At 48.0% G+C, this 17,538-nt stretch overlaps 1 protein-coding gene across 2 annotated transcripts in view; it reads left to right on the forward strand.

The window, feature by feature from the left end:
* GAL3ST2 (galactose-3-O-sulfotransferase 2) overlaps positions 1-17,538 on the forward strand; it is a 401,588-nt gene that overhangs the window by 91,022 nt on the left and 293,028 nt on the right. The gene's annotated exons all lie outside the window — the stretch shown is intronic.

Below are 17,538 nucleotides of genomic sequence, written 5' to 3' on the forward strand. Positions count from 1 at the left end.
CTGGCATGAGCTGAGCCTGTCTGCAGCTTGCGGGACCATTTCCCTATAGCTGTTCCAGTGATACTGCCATACCATATACTCTTAAGTGCATTATAATCCTCGCGGTTAATGCTAACTTCGGTTTGGCTTTATCAAAACATGTCGTGTTTGGTGTCATACACTTTGGAATACTACCCCCTCGCCAATTCTGGTGACGGGGGTAGCATTCCACCCTTCTAGAGGGAGAAGACATGTTACTTACTGCAAATGCGGTTAATCCTAACAAGAGCCCCAGCATCACAAAATGGATGCTGCTGCCACTGACACAGGTCTGCCTTCCTGCTGCTGACCGAAAGTCGACAGAGGAGGCTTGATCAAAGGATCTCCTGTCACAGGGAGGTGTTACACCACCCCAGACAGGAGATAGTGGATTGTAGCAGGGAGGGTTGAATGAAACTAGACACTGCCTGGGGCACACAAGGTGTCACTGGGCAGATTCCAGTAAAACCGGTTCTGGGGCACTCCAGCCCCAGTCTTGGCGGCAAACTGGACAAAGGAAAGGGGTGTAACCACCCCATTCCTGGGTCCCACCCATAGGAGGGACCTAGCAGATAATCCAGCCCCCAGATTTGGAATATAGGTGGGAGCAGTGCCAATGCACATCAGATTATCCTGACTGAAACTTATGAAACGAAACTCTGGACCCTTCGACAACCTACTCGACGAAGAAGACTGAAGAATCTCCCTTGTGGTCAAGGAGTGACCACCCTGTGCAAACAGGCACCATCCGGCACCTCAACGTTTGCTTTGTTGCAGTTCCCACCGGAACTCGAGCAACAGAGATCAACAAGAGCCAGCTTTCCTGACTTCCAACAGCCCGATTCACAGTCCATGCAGAGCTGGGACCCGTGGAGGCGACCTGAAGCGCGGGAGCGGCCATCTTGAAGTAACTATGAAGCGCTGACCGTGCAGCACCCGAGGCTCCCTCGAAGCTGTGCATTGGAGCGTGAGAAGCTCCAGCCCCGAGCAGCTTTTGTACTGAAGCTCACCCCTCTACACTCGACGAGTGCTGCGTGGGGCCCTTCTGTATTTTCCTGCTTGACGTGTTGGTCCGGTCGCTTGCCCGTTGGCTAGTGGCCCCTGAACCGACGAACCTTTGAATTTGAACAGCTGATCTGGTTGCTCAAGATTGGCCCTCGCTCCCCTGAAAAGGAGCACCCGCTCAGACCTTGCTGGTCCGAGTGAAACGCCATCTTCGAATCCTGCGTGGGTTGCCTTTGACAAGGCTTGTCGACTCCGATCCGGAAGCCGACACCGCCGACAGCGAGAGTCTTTGTGTGACAGCTCCTGATCCACTCCAGGACATCCTCGGTGCCCCAGAGTCCACGTGGCAGTGGAGACAAGGCACCCAACATCGACCCGACTGCGCCCGACATTGCCTGGTTCCTTCCTGGTTCCTTCCTGGTCACTGGCTAGTGACCCAGACTCTGTCCCCTCTGCTTTCAGGTACCCTTCAACTTTGATCCACCCTTGGATCGCACCGGACACTTCTCTTCTGGACGCCTGCAGCATCTTCATCCTCAGGCACCATCGAACTGCGTGACGAAACCCGACGCAGGTTGGCACCTGTGCACCCGCGGCCTGTGGGTGAGGTAACTTACTAGCGCCGGTGTTCCCACACTGGTACCCACCTCTAGTGCCTAAGTCTAAAGTTTGGTAGTCCTAGTCCCGTCAGAAGACTCCTTTTGCAATAACATTGTAACTTTTACGCACCATTGACTTTACATTGGTGCAAGCCGTGCTTCCCGCACTGCACCCGAATCCCGTGGGCTACTCCCGTCCTAACTGCTGTTAGTCCAGTGTAGTCCCAGCGATTCACAAGGCCCTAGGCCTTATCCCCGATCGATTAGTGATTGTTATACCACTTTATTGATATATGGTTTGAGTGGCCACCGGCCTCATCCAAAAACGTGCAACTTGTTTATGTTATACTTCTCTTTTTTTTTAAACGCTTGTGCTTCATTGCTCATAAAGAGTAGTGGGGATTATTCTGAGAATAAATACATATATTTTTAATAATATATAACTTGTGTGGTGTCCTTTCATTTGGTATTACAGGATTGCATATGGTAAAACAGCTGGCTTCACATGTCCTCTTGAGTTAAGCCTTTAAGGCTGCTTAGTCCATGCTACCCCTAGGATAGCTTGTCTATAAGGTTGACTTACAACCACCACCATAAGGGATTGTTTGGACTGATACAGGGTGCCCACAGAACTGTGGACATCATACATCAGGCCAACTTCTCACAGCCATATGTCATGTCCATCACCCAGTATTGTACCAGTCCCAGCAATACACTACTTATCACCAATCGAACAGGCATGGGATAACTGAAGGTCTCTGCCACATGCTGCTGGTTAATAAAGGACATTAGTTTAGTCCATCACTGTAGGTCCCAACAAGTTACATACTATGAACGCTTCCTGACATCTCAAAATGGCACTCACATATGAGAGGATATTAATGAAGTGCATCCCAGCAGTTCTCTCCAACATGTCTTCTTCCAACCTATGCCTGCTTAGGACCATTAACTTCAAACAAAATATAACTGAGTGAATATCCCAGGGCAGTAATCAGCAAGGTGGACTATGATCATGAAACATCCCATCAAGGGACATGCAAAGGTGTTCAGGGTTGCCAGCTTACTGAAAACCATAAACTGCACACCTCTCTGTCACACTTCTTCTTCATCTATCTTCTTCTACCTTCTTCAACCATCACCATGCACTGCATCTCATCAGACGATAATGCAACTCAATGTCATCATTCATAACATGGAAACTCTTTCAATATAGAATAAAAACACAGCATACTTTAAACCACAAATGCTACACAGTGTAGCTGGGTACCCATGTAAAATAAGTCCAAACAACAATAATCCAACAAGAGGAACCTTAGAAATGAACTATTAAAAGTGTGAGTGAAAATAGCGCCAAAAAGCACAAAGCACTAATATTAGCCTCTGGATGTGCAAGTTGAGGACCTAGGCTCAATTTGAGGCCTACTGCAATGGAGCTTTGGTCAGATACAACAAGTGGATTCGTCTTGATGAAAGTCTAGAAGTCAAGCAGTTAGGAAAATTTTCCAAGTCCCAACCCAGAAAGGGACTGTCACTTTTCGAGAAGACAAATCTTCCTAGAGTGGGCCGTGGCTGATATTGTAGCTACAAATGTGTAACTAACTAAATGCTGGCTACTTGAAGCCGGTTGTGTCAACTAGAACCCAGGATCTTTTGAGATTGCTTGCTGAAATGTTTCTAAATTCAAACGTAGAATGAAACTTAATCATATTTTCACAGGTGCTGGAAGCCTTGATCAGGAAGAAACTGAAATTCAATCTGACAGCCTAGAACTGCCTGTAGGATACCTTTTCCCTCAGGTCCCCCTGAAGCTCTGGTGGAAAAGTTTTTCAAAGTTTCCTAACTTTGTATAGTGCCCACACATTCCCAATAGAGATCTTCTAAGGCACTTGGACCTCAGAGGAGAACATTTTGATACTCCTAGGGTGCCTGGCAGAGGCCAACAGCAAAGTACAATCCTGTTCGAATTGCCACCAGTCAGATGGGCTCTCCAGGAAAATGCCTCTTGCAGCTTATTGTGTCCCTCCAGCCACACAGGAGGTCATCCAAAGGACCCTTGTAGTCCACTTGTTTGGTAGTCAGTCAAACCCCCTTTTTTACCTTAGTCTTTTATACAAGAATTCTTAAAAACACAAATAACGGTTAAGATCAATGGTTCAAATGAGCAGCACTCACGATAAAACACAACCAAAACCACAATTTATCCAATTACATATAAATCTACTTATCCTAAGACTACAGAAACGATTAAAATTGCTTCTCGTAATACTTTAAAAATATATTGATTTTACTGTTAAAATGTATCTACAGACAATAAAAATCACCCCATAGCGCATGTTACATCCAGGAATCTAATTTCTACAAGTTTTTCAATCGCTTGCCCCCGGTCCTTGATGTCATATTTTATAAAAACAGTTTTTAATAGGGATTTCTGTTGAAGTAAAAACCCCACACAGTCCACAAGGATGTGAATTAGATAAACCTTCATGTTGAGGCTACATTTATCAATTTTATCTTTATTTAGCAAAGTTCTATGCACATTAGACATCAGAACTAGGTTTACCCCCACATCTAAATCGCAGGTCCCCAAAATAAGGATCCATCCTCTGACTCCTAGGGCCCAGCTTAGCTCGCTTTGTAATATCTCCCTTTTACATAGCAGAGAAAATGTGCAAATCTCCTCACAATCTATTTGTATCCAGAATTGTATTGCCTCTGCATGTTCTAAGTGAGTCCATCCCACCAGAACCGTTTCTACTCTAACTGGCTGCATCATTGTAGATGGTGCGAGAGAAAGTAATCATTTTAGGCACATTCCTTCTTCGAGGTCCCAGCTATTTTTATCTCCTATGCTGACCACCTCAGCACCGAACTGCAACCTTATCATACCCTGATAAGCTGCCAGCACTGGTGTCAGTAAGGGAACCCCACATGTTTTATCAACTTTCTTTAGGCCCCCCCACTGATGACAGTGCCTTGGCCTGTATAGAAGATAAGTGATACTTCCACTGTAGGTCATGAAAGAATCACACCCCTATGTATTCATATTTCCTGACTGACTCAATTTTGACTTGTTTGTCCCTGGTACAAGAGGGGGCAGGTCCAATCCTTAATGGATCCGCTCAGGCCACAAACACTTCCAGTCCTCTTCTGAACTTGCACAGGGCCAGTAATTGTTGTGAGGAAGGTTCCCGGGGATGCCCCTTTTATCTCTAGCACTAGCTAGTGGATGGAGGTGACTCCTGGACACTCCTTAACCAATGGGGTAAAAGTTCCCAGTATTGTGCCAGTGTTCCCCCTGGCAACAACACCAACTTTGCTCTTGGACGGGCAGGAAGCATGGATGGGGATACCAGGGAGAGTCCAGTGGGCTGTCCGCTTTACTCCCTAAAACAGGTATCTTACGGTGGCCGTCCCACCAGTACCTTCTCCCGCTCCTGCATTCTTCTCCATGGGGGAGTCAGCTGCAAGTATGCTGCAAGCATCTCCATTTTCTTCCTGGTCCTTCTTCCCAGAATTCTCTGGGAAGGAATTCTGAGTATTTGAGAAACCCAATCCATGATGGAGGCTCCTCAAGCTTTTCGCTCTCTTTGCCAATTCTAAATAGTGACTTTCAACTTCCTGGGAGGTACTTTCTGCTCCAACAGTATATAAGGTCATTTCTTCTCTTACTCCTACATTTCTGTGGGTGTATTTCCTTGGTCCTGTTTCTTCCAGTTTCCTGGAAGGCATATCCAGTCCGTCCCTGCCTGGTTCTGTTCTTCATTTAATCCACACTGGTTGCTGCCATTAAGAGTTTTTTTGCCTCCTGAAACCTCTCCTGGAAGGCATCATCTGCTTAGGTGCTTCCAAGAGGCGGCAGCATTGTGGCTCCAGAAGGGGCCATCCCTACCTTGACAGAACCAAGAAGTGTAAAACCCTCCGCTTCACAGGCAACTCAGAGTCGAAGGTTGCCTTCTGAACTATCAATTGCTGACACCCGGGGCAACCTAACCCACTTTTGCAATAGTTTCTGTTTACCTTACTGCATACTGTCCTGTGGTACCTGGCACCAGAGAAATTTTAAGATGCTGAAGGTCTTAATCCACATTAATCTTGGGCTCTGAGGGTTGTGGGTGTGTAGAGAAGTGCACTATGGTAATGACTAGTGTTCATCCACATCTAAAAATACAATCTAGTTTGAAACAGATCCTGTACCCACAATGAACCAGGAGGCAGACGTTTTGTAAGACAAAAGCAGAGTCCTGCAGCACCAAGACTGGGAATACACAAGAATTGTCCTGGCATCACGTTTATGTTCTTTCAGTGTGCCAAAGTTTAACATGTTTCTCAGAGAGGCATGTCAGGCAGGATTTGACATTGTTGTGCCAACAGGATGGCAGCTCCACTCTTCTGCTGAACTCAGATGGGCCATCTCTGCCCATTCAGGTCGACCTGTCAATCACAGTGATCTATTGTGTGGTTCTTGGGAGGAATATCACACTTCTTTAAGGGATGAGGACCAGCTGAGAGTTGGGAGAGGCTAAAGCTAATTAGTCTTCTGAAAGCTCAGGCAGTTAAAGGGTAACTTCCTAAAAGTTACATTTTCAATATATTTAATACAACTCCTACTTTACCATTAAATTGGACTTTTATGAAATATAAAAAATATCTGTTTGAATGGATTCTGTAGCTGGTATAGGGAAAAGTGATAGATTAAAGTGTATAATCTATACTTAGACTGTTCCTATGTATTAGTTACAGTCTCACCAGTGACAATGTTGTTTTGGGCATAGTCACCAGGGAAATCTGAATTTCTAGTGTCACACATGCCCCTCTCCTAAGTGTTAAACCCACTACCTTGTGAACCACAAGTGTGATTGGTGTGCCTTATTTAATGCCTAAAATCAGGTTTTCCTACCTTTAAATTGGGTGATTTTGACAGGTCTGGGCAGCAAGTTTCAAGCTGGTGTGGGCAGGCTAAATAGGGTACGCCTGAAGCCATATTTTTCACTGACGCTATAGTAGAGGGAAAAATATGTGCTACAGTCCACAAGTAGCATTTACACCAGGGTTGTATATCTGCATCAGATAATCTGGCCTTACAGGAAGGGTAAATGTAGATTTTAAGCCACGTTTCAGGGTCAGAGCACATAGATGGGACACTGGATAGAAGTAACCACATTTTAGAGTTCAAGATTACAACCAATGTATCAAACAAACTGGATTTATATAGCTCTGTGTTAGAAATGGGATTTCTGGTTGGCTAGGGCTTGCCCCTAAGCCAGGCAGAAACCACCACTCTAGGCAGAGCAAGGGAGTTACACAGTGAAGATAACCCCTGCCTATGTCATGATCTGCCTTGGCCAGCATTAAGCGCTGTGAGAAGTTGGCCTGATATATGATGTCTCCAATTCTGGAACCACCTTGTATCAGTCCAAATATCCCCTTATGGTGTCTGGTTGTAAGTCAACCTTATAGACAAGCTATCTTAAGGGTAGCATAGACTTATCAGCCTTAAAGGCTTAACTCAAGAGGTCGTGTTAAGCGAGCTGTTTTACCAATCACAATCCTGTAATATCAAATGAAAGGACACCACACAAGTATATATTATAAAAATATATGTACTTATTACTCACAATAATCCCCAGTACTCTTTATGAATAAAGGGGCACAAGCGTTAAATCAAAAGCACAGTATAACATACAAAGTTGCACAATTATGGATGAGGGCGAGGGGCCACTCAGACCATATACTAAACAAGTGGTATAAGAGATACCAATCGAACAGTGGTTAGGCCTAGGGCCTAGGGAATCGCTGGGAGCAGTCGGGACAAGCAATGCTGAAGTCGGGAAAAGCCCGCGGGATTCGGGTGCAGCGCTGAAAGCGCACGCATGCACCAATGTTAGTCAATGGTGCGTAAAAGTTACACAAATAGAAGTTAAGGACACTTCCGCTGAACCTAGAGGGACAAAACTTAAGACACAGACCCTAGAGGTGTGTACCAGTGTGGGAACACCGGCGTTGCAATGTTACCTCACCCACAGGAAGCGCGTGCACAGGGTCGAAGTAGTGTCGGGTTTCGTCACGCTGATTCTTGGTGCTTGGAGCTGAAGAGGCTGCAGGCGCTGTGAAGGAGAAGTGTCCGGTGGGATCCAAGAGTGGATCGAAGTCGAAAAGTACCTGAAAGCAGAGGGGACAGAGTCTGGGTCACTCAGCAGTGACCAGGGTGGAACCAGGACAGAACCAGGCAATGTCGGGCGCAATCAGGTGGTTGTCAAGGAGCTTCTCTCCGCTGTCACGTGGGCTCTGGGGCATCTACGAAGTCCAGGAGCAGGTCGCGATCTGTCCCACGCAGGCTCTCGCCGTCGGCGCTGTCGGCTTCAAGATTGGAGCAAACAACACTTGGCAAAAGCAATCCACGCGGAACTGGAAGATTGCTTCTCACTCGGACCAGAAGGGTCAGAGTGGGGGCTCCTTTTCAGGAGAGCTGGTGCAAATCTGGAGCAACCAGAATCGCAAGTCGTTTTTCAAGTTTCGTCGGCACAGGGGCCACAAGCCGGCTGGCAAGTGACCGAGCCAACGCGTTGAGCCAAAAGAAGCAGAAGGGCCCCACGCAGCACTCGTCGAGTGTGAAGGGCTGAACTTCGGTGCAAGAGTGGCTCAGGGTTGGGGCTTCGCAAACCCCAGTGTACAGCTTCAAGGGTCACTTGTGGGCTGCACGGTCAATGTCTCGTGGTCTTTTCAAGATGGCGTGCCCCACGCTTCCGGTCGCTTTCACGGGTCTCAGCTCTGCAGGGACTGTGGATCGGGCTGTTAGAAGGCAGGCAAGCTTGATCTCGTCGATCTCTGTCGCTCGAGTTCCGGTGGGAACTGCAACAAAGCAGACGTCGAGGGCTGGATGGTGCCTGTTTGCACAGGGTGGTCACTCCTTGACCACAAGGGAGATTCTTCAGTCTTCTATGTTGAGTAGGATGTCGAAGGGTCCAGAGTTTCATTTCTTATGTTTCATCAGGATAATCTGAAGTGCTTTGGCACTGCTCCCATTCTTATACCAATCTAGGGGGCTGGATTACCTGCTAGGTCCCCTCCTATGGGTGGGACCCAGAAAGTGGGTGGATACACCCCCTTCCTTTGATCCAGGCCGCGCTGGCACGAGGGCTGGAGTGCCCCAGAACCGGTTTGGCCGGATTATGCAAGGGGCAGCCTTGTGCTCCCCATGCAGTGTCTGGTTTCTTTCAAACCTCCCTGCTACAATCCACTATCTCCTGTCTGGGGGGGTGTAACACCTCCCTGCGACAGGAAACCCTTTGTCCAGGCCCCTTGGGCTGAGTTTCGGTCAGCTTCAGGGGGTCAGACTTGTGTCTGTGGCAGAACCATCCATTTTGTGGATCTGAGGCCCTTTTAGAAATTAACCGCATTTAAGTAAAGTAACATGTCTTACCCCTCTAGAGGGGTGGAATGCTATCCCCGTCGCCAGAACTGGCGAGGGGATAGTATTCCAAATCGTATGACACCTTACACGACATGTTTTGATAAAGCCAAACCAAAGTTGCTATATAACCACGAGGATTATAATGCACTTAAGAGTATATGGTATGGCATTATCCTGAAACAGCTTAGGGATATGTTCCCGACGGCTGCAGACAGGCTCAGCTCATGCTAGAGCTCCATCTCACATGAAACCACGCACTCTGCCTCCAGGATTGATGAGGCCTTCCATAGGAGTGGCTCACAGGTTTATATGTGTCCAGATATAGGTTTAGATATAGGTATACTATATCTAAGCAAGGGGTGATTACACCACCTTACCCCAGCTGAGTGATCAGCCAGTTGTGTCAATTTAAGAACCAGCCAGGGGTGGCAAAAGATATGCTGCAGCCCCTGGTAGGCCTTGGTGGCACCTATGCCCTGAGCACCTATAGTGCATGGTACAGGGGCTGACAAGGAGTCCATTTCCTATTGTGGTATGTACCTATAGCACATGTATTAATAATTTAGAGAGAGAACAGCAGGCTGGGGGTCTGATTAGCAGGCCCACAGCCTCAGTAGTCGAAAACCAGTGAAGCAAAAAGCAAAAATTTGGGGTGACCATAGGATAGCAGACTCTACTCTCCTACACAACCCCCCCCCAAACGCAGGGACATTAAACTAACCTTGACCAGATAAGTCTTCATGTTCTAAGTGGAAGTACCTGGAGAGACCATCTGCATTACCATGGTCAGTCCCTGGGCGGTGCTCCACTGTAAAGTCCATCCCCTGTAGGGAAATGGACCACCTGAGCAGTTTGGGGTTTTCACCCTTCATCTGATTTAGCCACAAGAGGGGCTTATGGTCTGTCTGAACTAGGAAGTGAGTTCCAAACAAGTAGGACCTCAAATTCTTCAGGGCCCAAACCACAGCAAAGTCCTCCCTCTCAATGGCTGACCAACGTTTCTCCCTGGGGGTCAGCCTTCTGCTAATGAAAGCAATGGGCTGGTCTTGACCATCTTGATTAAGTTGTGAGAGCACAGCTCCCACCCCCAACTCAGAAGCATCTGTCTGTACAATGAACTGTTTGGAGTAGTCAGGACTCTTCAGGATAGGTGCAGAGCACATGGCCTTCTTCAGGTCATCAAATGCCTTTTGACAGCTAACTGTCCACTGAACCTTTTTTGGCATCTTCTTGGATGTCAAGTCATTTAATGGTGTCACAATGGACCCACAGTTTTTCACAAAGTTTCTGTCATACCCAGTCAGGCCCAAGAAGGCTCTGACTTGTGTCTGGGTAGTGGGAGGAGTCCAGTCCTGTATGGTCTGGATCTTGCTCTCCAGTGGCTGAACCTGACCCCCACCTACTAGGTGGCCCAGGTACACAACCTTACTCTGCCCTATCTGGCACTTGGTAGCCTTGATAGTCAGGCCTGCCTTTTGCAGGGCCTCCAGAACCTTCTTCAGGTGGATCAGGTGATCCTCCCAGGTGGAGCTAAAGACAACAATATCATCTAGATATGCTGTACAAAAGTCATCCAGCCCAGCAAGGACTTGATTCACCAACCTTTGGAAGGTGGCAGGTGCATTCTTCAAACCAAAGGGCATTACCACAAACTGATAATGTCCACTAGGGGTAGAGAATGCTGTCTTGGCTTTTGACTCTTCAGCTAGTCTGATCTGCCAATAGCCAGCTGTCAAATCAAACGTGCTCAGAAACTTGGCAGAAGCCAATTTATCAATGAGCTCATCTGCTCTTGGAATGGGATGTGCATCTGTCCTAGTGACAGCATTGAGACCTCTGTAGTCCACACAAAATCTCATTTCTCTCTTTCCATCCTTGGTATGAGGTTTTAGCACAAGGACCACTGGACTAGCCCATGGGCTCTCTGATGGCTCAATCACTCCAAGCTCCAACATCTTTTGCACCTCAGCCTTTATACAATCCCTGACATGGTCAGGTTGCCTGTAGATTTTATTCTTGACAGGCAGACTGTCACCAGTGTCCACCTCATGGGTGCACCAGTTAGTTTGACTGGGTGTGAGTGAATACAAATGTCTGTGGGCTTGCAAAACTTGTCTGCAGTCCATCTGCTGCTGGTCAGTGAGGCTGCCTGCCAAGGCTACTCCATCAACTGAACCCTCATCAGGGTTCTGAGAAAGCAGGTCTGGGAGAGGGTCACTCTCTTCCTCCTGTTCCCCATCTGTGGCCATGAGCAAGCTCATGTCCTCCCTGTCCACAAATGCTTTCAAACGATTTACATGGAGCACCCTGTGGGGGCTCCTAGGGGTTCCAAAGTCAACCAAGTAGGTGACTTCTCCCTTTTTCTCAATGATAGGGTAGGGTCCAGTCCATTTGTCCTGGAGTGCTGCTGGGGCCAATGGCTCCAACACCCACACCTTCTGCCCTGGCTGGAACTCAACCAGAACAGTCTTTTGGTCATGCCAAGCTTTCTGTAATTCTTGGCTGGCCTCCAGGTTTTTGGATGCTCTCTCCATATACTCAGCCATCCGGGAGCGGAGACCAAGTACATAGTCCACTACATCTAGTTTAGGCTTTTTGAGAGGTAACTCCCATCCTTCCTTCACCAAACATAGTGGACCCCTCACAGGGTGGCCAAACAAAAGTTCAAAAGGGCTGTAGCCAACCCCCTTCTGTGGGACCTCTCTGTAAGCAAAGAGCAAGCAGGGTAAAAGGATGTCCCATCTCCGCCTAAGCTTCTCTGGTAAACCTTTTATCATTCCCTTGAGGGTCTTGTTGAATCTCTCCACAAGCCCATTGCACTGTGGGTGATAGGGTGTGGTAAACTTGTAGTTTACTCCACACTCCTTCCACATTGCTTTTAAATAGCTAGACATGAAGTTAGTACCTCTGTCTGACAATACCTCCTTTGGAAAGCCCACTCTTGAGAAAACTGCAATGAGGGCTTTTGCCACCACAGGTGCTGTGGTGGTCCTCAGGGGAATAGCTTCTGGATACCTGGTGGCATGATCCACTACCACCAGTATAAATCTGTTCCCAGATGCTGTTTGAGGATCCATGGGACCCACAATATCTATTCCAACTCTTTCAAAGGGTACCCCCACCACAGGTAGTGGTATGAGGGGGGCCTTTGTTGTGCCACCTGACTTACCACTGGCTTGGCAAGTGACACAGGAGCGACAAAACTCCTTGACATTATCTGACATATGAGGCCAGTGAAAGTGTGAAACAAGCCTGTCCCATGTCTTGTTCTGGCCTAAGTGTCCTGCAAGGGGAATATCATGGGCCAAGGTAAGAAGGAAACCCCTAAACTTCAAAGGTATGACCAACCTCCTGGTTGTACCAGGCTTGGGGTCTCTAGCCTCTGAGTAAAGGAGTCCATCTTCCCAATACACACTATGGGTACCTTGGGCATTCCCTGCAGCCTCAGCAGCAGCTTGCTGTCTGAGGGGTTCAAGTGAAGGGCAATCTAATTGAGCCTGCCTCAGGTCTGCCCTTGAGGGTCCCCCTGTCCCCAGAAACTCAACCTGATCAGGCTCAAGTTCCTCAGAGACAGTCTCCTCTTGGACTGCAGTATCAGTTTTCTCTGAAATCGGATCCTCAACCTGGGGCAAGGGGGAAGACAAAGCCTTAACCCTCTTGCTCCTTCTCTTGGGTTGTGGTTGGTCTATTGTTCCAAGATCCACCACTGGTTCAGGAAGGCACTTCTTAGCCTGAGTCCTTGTCACTGCAAGGACATGTGCTGAAATCCCTAGCATTTCTGCATGAGTCCTGTACTCCACTTCTGACCAAACTGAGCTTTCAAGATCATTGCCTAACAGACAGTCTACTGGAAGGTCTGCACTCACAACAACTTTCTTTAGGCCATCTACCCCTCCCCAGGAGAAGTTCACAACAGCCACACTATGTGAAGTAGTGGAGTTGCTTGCATTGGTCACTAGGTAACTTTCACCTAGTACAATCTGTCCAGGGTCCACAAAGTCAGGTGTCACCATTGTGACACTGGCACATGTGTCCCTGTAGGCCTGAGCCAGTTTCTCATTTATCAAAGGCGTCTGCCTATATTTGCCCAGGTTACTGGGACTCACTGTAGTGGACAAAGCTAGGTCCACATCATATAGGAGAACTGCCTGGGTAGGGATTCTGACTAGGCCAGATCCTACCTCAGTACCCAGGGTTAACCCTACTACACCCTTTGGCTGTGTTCCACCACTGTTAACTGTACTAGGGGGTGCAGGTGCTTTAGGAGCTACAGTGGTGGGGACTGGATTTTTCTTGGTGCATTCACTGCCCCAGTGTGAAACTGATTTGCAGGTATTACACCAAGGTTTCTTTGGGCCATCGTTCTTCTTTTTCTTGTTTCCATTTTGGGAACCACCCTCCTTATTATTAGTTTGGGGGCCTGAAGACTTCTGGTCCTTTTCTTTTTCTTTCTGATTCCCACCCTTCTGGTCTGTTTTCTTCTGGTCACCACCTTGGTTCTGGGGTTTCTGCTTAATCCTTGTTCTGACCCATTTGTCTGCCTTCTTTCCCAATTCTTGGGGAGAGGTCAGATCAGAGTCAATACGGTATTGATGCAACAGCTGGTTTGTACAGTTATTAAGGATCTGTTCTCTCATGATAAGATTGTACAATCCTGTATAGTCTGAAACTTTACTTCCCTGCAACCAACCCTCCAGAGCCTTAGTGGCACAATCAACAAAATCAGTCCAGTCCTGAGTCTGTGCTTTTTGGGTGTCTCTGAACAACAACCTGTATTGCTCAGTGGTTAGGCCAAACCCTTCAATAAGAGCACTCTTCAGGACAGAGTAGTTTTTGTCATCCTCAGGTCTAACTGTGAGGAGCCTATCCCTCCCTTTCTCAGAAAAGGAGTACCATAAAATTGCAGCCCACTGATCCTGAGGAACCTGCTGTACCATGCAGGCTCTCTTAAGTGCAGTCATCCATTTGTGGATGTCATCCCCTTCCTTGTAGGGGGGCACAATTTTTGTCAGGTTTCTATTATCATAGCTCCTGTCTTTCTCTCTAGGAATATTGCTGCCACCAGTGGCATCTAAGCAACACAACGTTTGTTCTCTTGCCAAGGCAAGTCTGGCTTGAGCCAGGGCTACCTCCTCTCTCTCTATTTGGAGTTTGACAGCCCTCATCCTTGCCTTATGCTCTATCTTCTGAGAGGCAGTCATACCTCTCTGAGATTCTCTGGAGGCACTAGAAATATGAGAGTCCCCTGATGGAGATCTCACTCTTCTGTTGCCTGGGAGAATGATATGGTGGGTTCTGGGGAGGTGTTGGCCCTCTCCATTCCCCAGTAGGTCTAAGTTGGCCTGGTTAAGCCTGGCAACTACAACCTGGTTAACCCCTTGATCCTGATCTTCAGGGTCCTCTACCTCTGAGTCCTCCTCCTCTTCTACCTCCTCATCTTCCTCCTCTGGGGTGGTCTCAGTGGCAGGGGGGTTCACTCCATCTCCTGAATCTAAGGGAACTGCATTCGCCTTATCTAAGTCATCCTGTTCTAGAATGGCTATCAGGGAAGGACTGGTGGGACTTCTGCCCCTTTTTAACCCTCTTGATATGCACAAGGCAACCAAGTCTTTGTGGGTTAGTTTGTCATAACTGGAAGTTGCCTTGGTAAGGTCAACTGTCACAGAAGCAGGGCCTGAGGCCTTTCCTGTGTCAGACATGACTCTAGTGTGGTGTAAGTGATGCACCTACCTACACTAAGTGTTTCCCTACTGTACCTTGCTAGTGAGTTGTAGTCAGGTGTGCTAATCCCTTCAACCTACAACTACTAAGTTCAGTAGAACTTAATATGCTAAGCTTTTGATTTATATGTACCTAAGGTACTTGATGTGATCTTTCAATTTGATAAAAAGATTGCAATGGTAAAACAAACAGCAAGCTCAAATCCGCACCGCTGCTCACCAATGTGAGAAGTTGGCCTGATATATGATGTCTCCAATTCTGGAACCACCTTGTATCAGTCCAAATATCCCCTTATGGTGTCTGGTTGTAAGTCAACCTTATAGACAAGCTATCTTAAGGGTAGCATAGACTAAGCAGCCTTAAACGCTTAACTCAAGAGGTCGTGTTAAGCGAGCTGTTTTACCAATCACAATCCTGTAATATCAAATGAAAGGACACCACACAAGTATATATTATAAAAATATATGTATTTATTACTCACAATAATCCCCAGTACTCTTTATGAATAAAGGGGCACAAGCGTTAAATCAAAAGCACAGTATAACATACAAAGTTGCACAATTATGGATGAGGGCGAGGGGCCACTCAGACCATATACTAAACAAGTGGTATAAGAGATACCAATCGAACAGTGGTTAGGCCTAGGGCCTAGGGAATCGCTGGGAGTAGTCGGGACAAGCAATGCTGAAGTCGGGAAAAGCCCGCGGGATTCGGGTGCAGCGCTGAAAGCGCACGCATGCACCAATGTTAGTCAATGGCGCGTAAAAGTTACACAAATAGAAGTTAAGGACACTTCCGCTGAACCTAGAGGGACAAAACTTAAGACACAGACCCTAGAGGTGTGTACCAGTGTGGGAACACCGGTGTTGCAATGTTACCTCACCCACAGGAAGCGGGTGCACAGGGTCGAAGTAGTGTCGGGTTTCGTCACGCTGATTCTTGGTGCTTGGAGCTGAAGAGGCTGCAGGCGTTGTGAAGGAGAAGTGTCCGGTGGGATCCAAGAGTGGATCGAAGTCGAAAAGTACCTGAAAGCAGAGGGGACAGAGTCTGGGTCACTCAGCAGTGACCAGGGTGGAACCAGGACGGAACCAGGCAATGTCGGGCGCAATCAGGTGGTTGTCGAGGAGCTTCTCTCTGCTGTCACGTGGGCTCTGGGGCATCTACGAAGTCCAGGAGCAGGTCACAATCTGTCCCACGCACGCTCTCGCCGTCGGCGCTGTCGGCTTAAAGATTGGAGCAAACAACACTTGGCAAAAGCAATCCACGCGGAACCGGAAGATTGCTTTTCATTCGGACCAGGAAGGTCAGAGTGGGGGCTCCTTTTCAGGGAAGCTGGTGCAAATCTGGAGCAATCAGAATCGCAAGTCGTTTTTCAAGTTTCGTTGGCACAGGTGCCACAAGCCAGCTGGCAAGTGATCGGGCCAACGCGTTGAGCCAAAAGAAGCAGAAGGGCCCCACGCAGCACTCGTCGAGTGTGGAGGGCTGAACTTCGGTGCAAGAGTGGCTCAGGGTTGGGGCTTCTCAAACCCCAGTGTACAGCTTCGAGGGTCACTCGTGGGCTGCACGGTCAGCGTCTCATGGTCTTTTCAAGATGGCGTGCCCCACGCTTCCGGTCGCCTTCACGGGTCTCAGCTCTGCAGGGACTGTGGATCGGGCTGTTAGAAGGCAGGCAAGCTTGATCTCGTCAATCTCTGTTGCTCGAGTTCCGGTGGGAACTGCAACAAAGCAGACGTCGAGGGCTGGATGGTGTCTGTTTGCACAGGGTGGTCACTCCTTGACCACAAGGGAGATTCTTCAGTCTTCTATGTTGAGTAGGATGTCGAAGGGTCCAGAGTTTCATTTCTTATGTTTCATCAGGATAATCTGAAGTGCTTTGGCACTGCTCCCATTCTTATACCAATCTAGGGGGCTGGATTACCTGCTAGGTCCCCTCCTATGGGTGGGACCCAGGAAGTGGGTGGATACACCCCCTTCCTTTGATCCAGGCCGCGCTGGCACGAGGGCTGGAGTGCCCCAGAACCGGTTTGGCCGGATTATGCAAGGGGCAGCCTTGTGCTCCCCATGCAGTGTCTGGTTTCTTTCAAACCTCCCTGCTACAATCCACTATCTCCTGTCTGGGGGGGTGTAACACCTCCCTGCGACAGGAAACCCTTTGTCCAGGCCCCTTGGGCTGAGTTTCGGTCAGCTTCAGGGGGTCAGACTTGTGTCTCTGGCAGAAGCATCCATTTTGTGGATCTGAGGCCCTTTTAGAAATTAACCGCATTTAAGTAAAGTAACATGTCTTACCCCTCTAGAGGGGTGGAATGCTATCCCCGTCGCCAGAACTGGCGAGGGGATAGTATTCCAAATCGTATGACACCTTACACGACATGTTTTGATAAAGCCAAACCAAAGTTGCTATATAACCGCGAGGATTATAATGCACTTAAGAGTATATGGTATGGCATTATCCTGAAACAGCTTAGGGATTTGTTCCCGACGGCTGCAGACAGGCTCAGCTCATGCTAGAGCTCCATCTCACATGAAACCACGCACTCTGCCTCCAGGATTTATGAGGCCTTCCATAGGAGTGGCTCACAGGTTTATATGTGTCCAGATATAGGTTTAGATATAGGTATACTATATCTAAGCAAGGGGTGATTACACCACCTTACCCCAGCTGAGTGATCAGCCAGTTGTGTCAATTTAAGAATCAGCCAGGGGTGGCAAAAGATATGCTGCAGCCCCTGGTAGGCCTTGGTGGCACCTATGCCCTGAGCACCTATAGTGCATGGTACAGGGGCA

Source organism: Lissotriton helveticus, chromosome 11 (genome assembly GCF_964261635.1).
Source record: "Lissotriton helveticus chromosome 11, aLisHel1.1, whole genome shotgun sequence".
NCBI classification, from domain to species: Eukaryota; Metazoa; Chordata; class Amphibia; order Caudata; family Salamandridae; genus Lissotriton; species Lissotriton helveticus.